The sequence below is a fragment of the Neophocaena asiaeorientalis genome, unplaced genomic scaffold (genome assembly GCF_003031525.2).
Source record: "Neophocaena asiaeorientalis asiaeorientalis breed wild unplaced genomic scaffold, Neophocaena_asiaeorientalis_V1.1 scaffold79, whole genome shotgun sequence".
Lineage (NCBI taxonomy): Eukaryota > Metazoa > Chordata > Mammalia > Artiodactyla > Phocoenidae > Neophocaena > Neophocaena asiaeorientalis.
This window is the reverse complement of record NW_020175402.1, coordinates 1,409,800-1,416,256: the sequence shown is the minus strand read 5'-3', so window position 1 is coordinate 1,416,256 and position 6,457 is coordinate 1,409,800. Positions and strand designations below refer to the sequence as shown.

Genomic DNA, 6,457 nt, shown 5'->3' with positions numbered 1-6,457 from the left:
AGGTCCCCCCACTCACTCATTCTGGGTCCTAGATCAGTGTCTCCCCCCGCCACCCTCACCCCGCAACACTGTCCTGGCACAGAACCAGCCAGCAGAGCTCTCCCTCCCTCCCTGCCCAGTCCAGCCTCCTGGGCCACCCCTGCTGGTTCCCTGAACTTTACAGCTCCCTCCCTGTCAAGCGCTGGCCTCACCTGCGTCTGGTCGTCAACGCACTGGATACTCCGGTCCTTCACCCAGGGACCCCTGTGGGGCACCCAGCAGGGCGGTGCTGGCCTGTGGCCAACTTTCACATCCCTTCCCACTTCCACTTCTCCTTCCCTGAAACTGCCCCCAGTGTTGCCCTAGGGCCACAGGCCTGCAAGGGACATTTTGAGCAGACCTCAGCAAGACTGGGACATGGGACATCCTACCCCAGCCACAGATGGTGTGGGGACAGGGACAGCAAGGCGGGAGTCTGCCGGGGGGGCCGTGGTGGGGATACTGGGCAGGGCTGTGAGACCCATAGAGGCCTAGAACATCAGGGCAGAAGGAACCTTTACAAAATCAGTAACTTGTAAGACTTTCGTGATTATGAAAGCAGCATGTATTCATTGCCAAAGCTTGGAAATACAGAAACGCAGAAGAAAGAAGAACAGCGCAGTAGTAATGGGAAGCTCAGTAATCAGCTTCCCAGACCTGCCACTTCCTAGCTGCATGTCCTTGGAAAGATACTTAACCTCCTGGGGTCTCAGTAAATTGGAAACAACAGGTTCTACCTTGTCGAATATTATAAAGTTTTAATGACATAATACATATACAAAACAGTGGACACACGGTGACCACTTAATAATTAGCTTTTATCAACATTTAAAAATCAGCGACAAAAGCCCAACTAGAGAATTGCTGTTAACATTTGGATGGATCATCTAGCCTTACTCACTCTCACTGACGGGGTGCTCACTACCTGTCAGCACAGCTCACATTGTCATTGACACCTTGGACCTGGAGAATGTTTTTCTTTAGATTGAGTGATTCTGTCTCCTCCAGACTGGAGACCAATGTGTTCAGGCCTGGGCTGACCATGTCTTTCTGTTTCTTCCCGTGACCATGTTTTTTGTCATTGTTGTTTTGTTTTGCTTTCCAGAGGGAGGAGGAGAGAAGAGGAGGAGAAGAAGAGGGAGGGCTATTGTACCTGGGCAGGTGAAGACAGTCTAGGGCCAGGGTTTTCAAGCCTTTGGGACTCCTTTTTCATTTGCAATCTTGTGTGACATACAATATATATACAACAAATCTAGATGGGGATGTTCTGGTTTAAGGGTGGGGACCCAGAGCTCCTCCTGCCAGCCCCTCTACTGCTCCCCAGGATTCAGGGGCTTAGGGGAACTAGAATTTCTCTATGACCTTGGGCAAGCCACATCAATTTTCCAGACCTCGGGGATACAGTCCCCTCGGTGAGCTGCCGAGGGATTATATGAATATATGAGGAAGTTTATACTGTCAAACACCACATTAAAATAAGTCGTCATTATGAATAATATCTGTGTGACCTTGGGCAAGTTACCTAACCTCTCTGAGCCTCACTTTCTCAAGATGAGAGAGTGGTGGGAAGCAGAGAACGGCAGAGGCGGCATGAGGGAAAAACAAATACTGTGAAAGGCTTCTCAAAATATAGTTTTCAAAATATTAAATACAAAATTCATATAGAAATACATAGTGAGCTCATGTGAATTTTCTTTGTAGCTTATAAATGAAGGAACAAAGCAACTGCAAAGAAGGATATGAGAAAAAAATTTATATATACTTATATATGGTAAGAAAGATTCAGTAAAAACAAAAACAACAATAACCAAAAAACCAAGAATTCTGGAATATTCATAAGGTTGCTAAGTTACATACAAAACTGGTTAATGTTCTATAGGGCAATAAAACCCTAACGTCGGGGCTATCTTCTGTATTGAAAAGAAATCACTTGCATCTCTACCAGACAAAAATAATTGGCAACTTATCAGTTTTGTACCAGCTAACAGCTATCTTTATAGAGCCTGGGCCCTAATCAATAGTAAATAATAAGTCGAGCAAAGTGACATTCCCCTGGAGTGTCAGATGATCCTTAGGAAGGCTTGTTAGACACTACTCAAATTTGACTTTGAAAGGACACCAGTTATCTATTTGCCTTATTTCCAAGTGTTGGATGATTTCACTTACCAGGCTGTTACAAGAGTATAAACACTTCCCAAGAAATAAAAGACATCGATAGTAAGAAGCATATCATTAGTGTGAAAAGTAATGGGTTGGCAATAGCCCTGTGAATGTCACAGCTGGGACACCTTCAATCAGAGGGATGGCGTTCTCTTCCTTTTCTCCAGAGCTCAGGCTCTTGGAGGGGAGGTAGGAGATATAGGGATGAGAGGAAACCCCTTGTCATGCTTGTGAGGTCAGGATCCAGGAGCTCCATCCCACAGTATAGCCAAGGGTCTAAGGAATACCAGAAAAATAATTTCTAAATTACTCAAATTCCTTATGGTGGCGTCACGTCTCACTCAAGGGCTGCGTTCCAAAATCAGCATATAAGGCAATAATTGTAAATGGTCAGTATTCCCCTTGGAAGAAATTCTTAGGAAAGCGCCATGTTGGAGACTGTATTACCATTTCGGGATACTTCTATGCTGTCACTTTTAGCTTTGACATCAGAACAGATTTCTTGTTCTTTACTTGCATATCAATTGGCTCATATATACTCCCTTTTTCAAAAAAAAAAAAAAGAAGAAATTCAATCTTTAAAGTTTAGAGTTGTACTCAGTGGTGAGGCATTTAGACCACAAGAGGCTCTGGATTTGAGGCAGACCTGGGGACTGCAGGAAAACGCTCCAGAATAGGCTCCTTGAGGGTCTGGAGCGATGGGCAGCATCCCTTTACCTTATTTTCATTGGTATCATTAGCTCTTTCTCACTCTGAATTTTACTAGGCAAAATACAGATAGTCAGATGTGCATATAATGTAACTCTGAAGTTCTTGTATTCCTTTTTTTTAAATTAAAAAACATTGAGGTATAATTTACATACGGTAAAATGCACACATCTTAAGTGTCCTGTTCAATGGCTTCTCATGTAAATGAAGATATCCTTTACCGCCACCCAGATCAAAATACAGAACATTTCCATCACCCCAGCAAGTTTTCTCATGCCCCTTGTAGTACAGTCAGCCCTCAGCGTCTGAGGGTTCTGCATCCACAGATTCCACCAACCGGGGATCAAAAATATTTGTAAAAAAGTTCCAGAGTTCCCAGAAAGGAAAACTTGAATTTGCCTTGCACTGGCCACTATCTACATAGCATTTACATTGTATTAGGTATTATAAGTCATCCAGAAAGGATTTATAGTATAGAGGAGGATGTGGGTCGGTTATATGCAAATACTTCTCCATTTTATAGAAGGGACTTGAACATCCTCGGATTTGGGTCTCCGAGGGGATACAGGGTTGTCCTGGAACCAATCCCCTGCCGATACTGAGGGACAACTGTACTTCCCCCTCCCCGCAATGTGACCAGCGTTTCGACCTCTCTCGCCATGGGTTATTTCTGCCTGTTCTTGAACTTCACGTAAATAGAATTGTTCAGTGTGTGTCTTTCGTGCCTGGCTCCTTTCATTTCACACGCTTGTGAGAGTCAGCTGTGTTATAGCTGAGTAGTTCTCCATTGCATGCGTGCAGCGCACTTCATGTCGCCCTTCTCCCGTTCGTGGATATTTCCGTTATGATGAAGAGAGCTGCTGAGAACGTTCTCGTACAATCCTCCTCCTTGTGCCACCCTGTGAACGGATGTGCTTAAATCCCTGTTGTACTGTTTGAACACCAAGAAGCGGACGTGGAGTTGACGTGGATACTCCTTCCTCTCCCATCCACTGCCCCACACCTCCCTCTTGCACTCCCTCTCCCTCAAAAACACAGACCTCCTGGACCCTCTACCCTATCCGCTTGTTCTCCTTTTCCTAGCTCTTTATTATGGAGATTGTCTTAATCTTGGCTTTCTTGTGAAATCCTTCCCCTCCTCTGGGGCCTTCTGAATCTCTCCTTCCATTCTCCTTCCCTCCACCCAAAAGATCAGGGGTCTTTTTGGGGGGCGGTGTTTGGGAATTCTCTCCTTCCATTCTCCTTCCCTCCACCCAAAAGATCAGGGGTTTTTTTGGGGGAGTGTTTGGGAATTGGGAAGGGAGCTGTCAGAAACTGCTACACGTTTTCAGTGCCTCTCTCGGCAGATAAAAGAGCTTTGGGGGATTGTTTTATGAAAAACGGAGGGCATTGTAGAACGAGAAATGATTTATTGTGGAGACGGAGGCAGCATGGGTTCAAATCCAGCATCTGCCTCCCTTTTGCTCTTGCACGAGAGAACTCCTGTGTCTGGGGAATGGCAGTGACCCCTCGGACTGGGACAAGGTTTCTGATCAGTGTGGCTTGAACCTGGCATGTGGCAGGCACTTAGCAAAATTCCCACCTGCTGCTCAGGGGGCCATGCACGGAGACCAGTTGAGAAGTTTGCGGGAAAAATGTAAAAAGAAGACCAAACACAGCACAAATGATTTTGTGGGAAGAGTAAGAAAAATACGAAGAAGACAAACTCCTCTAACAGCTGGCCACAGCTGGAGACCAGCATCCTGGCTGCCCAGGAGGAAGCAGCCAAGCCTGCAAGGGGCCAGGTGGAGCCGCTCTGGGAGAAGTTCCTAACGTGTAGATCACAGATCGCAGGTCGAGCTGGAAAGGCGCTAATGGAAGCCATCAGGCGTGCAGACAGATGAGATGTAAAAAGATTAAGAGGATTAGGAGACAGTTTGGAAAACAGACAGTGCAGGCTGTGAGAGCCAGCAAGGAGGACAGGCCTCTGCCTGGTGGGGGATGGGCCCCGGGTCCCGAGGGCTGCCTGGACTCCACAGCCGGGAAATGCGGCACCAGGAAGGCCTGGATAATTCGAGCGTCAAAGGAGCTCACATAGATGCAAGGGGAGTATCCCGCCACCCTTCTTCCCCCCATCCTCCTCCACCAGCGCCCCCAACTTGCCATGCAGAAATGACCTCCCTCATTTGCCCATCGCTTGGCCTGCAGTTCCACTTTTACTCATTCTTTCCGTGGGGTAAGCTTTGCCTTCTCTGGGATGTTTTACAGTTAAAGTTGTGTCTTAGTGCATTTGCAAGACGTTAATGGGCTCTACTTAGTGAGCCCTACTGCTAGGCTTAGTACTGGTGCTCAATACACTATCTAAAAATTTCATCATCACAACCCCAGGGAGGTAGTACTATGACAAGCCATTTTTACAGATGAGGATCAGAGAGGGTAAACAATCCCCACAGGTCACACAGCCAGTAAGTGGTAATGTTGTTTCCACCACAGCAGGTACCTTTCTGAAGATGTTCACTGGCATCCTGCAGATCGGGGGTCTAAAACAGGAACTCTGAAAGGGAGAGAGGAATGGAGGAGATAAAAGTATTGGGTATGGGGACTCTGAAGGCAAGATTTGCCAGCTTCACAAGTTTACCTCCCCTGTGCCAAGCATTTTACATATATCTTCTCACTTAATTTACACAGTATCCTTACAGGGTAGTATTTTGGTTCGTTTTTAAAGAGGAAGAAACTAAGGCTCAGGTAAAGTGACTTGCTCGTGGGTCTAGAGCCGCCAGATTTAACAAATAAAAATCCAGGATGCCCAGTTCAATTCGAATCTTAGATAAACAACACAATGCATAGGATATACTTATACGAAAATCATTATTCATCCTGTATTTTATCTGGCAGCCTACAGAGGTCACACAGCCTGTGGGTGACTATTCTCCCCACTCTTCCTGGCTCACTGGGAAGGCTATCTTGGTAGGAAGATGTGGACTGAAGGGGATGCTCGTCTCTGCCTCCCAGGGGAAAGGGGAATAGGTGCCTTCACCTCTGTCTGGGGGCCAAGATCACTGCTCTTGTGGGCGAGCCAAGACCCCCAGCCAGGTTCTCCCACTGTGACCCCCCATATCATTGCCAACTCTCTCCCTGCCCCAGACTTTCATCAGGAGAGGCCACTATGGGCGGAGGCAGGGGACTTGGGTTCTACTCCCAGCTCTGCAGGGTGTCCATGGGCAGATCACCCCTCCGGGTCTCAGTCTCCCTATTTGTAAAAAAGAGGGAGGAGTTGAACCAAAGCAGTAGTTCCCTGGGTCAGGGTCACCTGGGGGAGCTGGGCAAGGATACCGTTGCCTGGGCTGCATCCCTACGTCCCGCATTAGAATCTGTGAGGTGGGGCTTCTGCCGTTTTCATAGGCGCCCTGAGAGAGCTGAGGCAGGCAGCCCAGCATCTTTCTGGAGCTCTGACAGCACCTGAGGGTCTCTCCAATCTTGTCAGGTGGGCTGGGCCTGCCTTTTTTATCAGACAAGTGGGGAGCAGGTGCTGAAGTGCCTAGAAATGCCTTGATGAAGTAGGAGAAGTGGGGGAAAGGCCAGGTTTCTTGGG

General features: G+C 47.2%; 1 protein-coding gene across 1 annotated transcript in view; it reads right to left on the bottom strand.

The window, feature by feature from the left end:
- The window catches only part of C1QA (complement C1q A chain), a 2,991-nt gene extending 2,710 nt beyond the window's left edge, over positions 1–281 (bottom strand). Inside the window, exon 1 of the mRNA XM_024766799.1 lies at positions 192–281. The gene's annotated coding sequence lies outside the window, so the exon portion shown is untranslated. The remainder of the gene's footprint in view (positions 1–191) is intronic.
- Between the last annotated feature and the right edge of the window lie 6,176 nt (positions 282–6,457).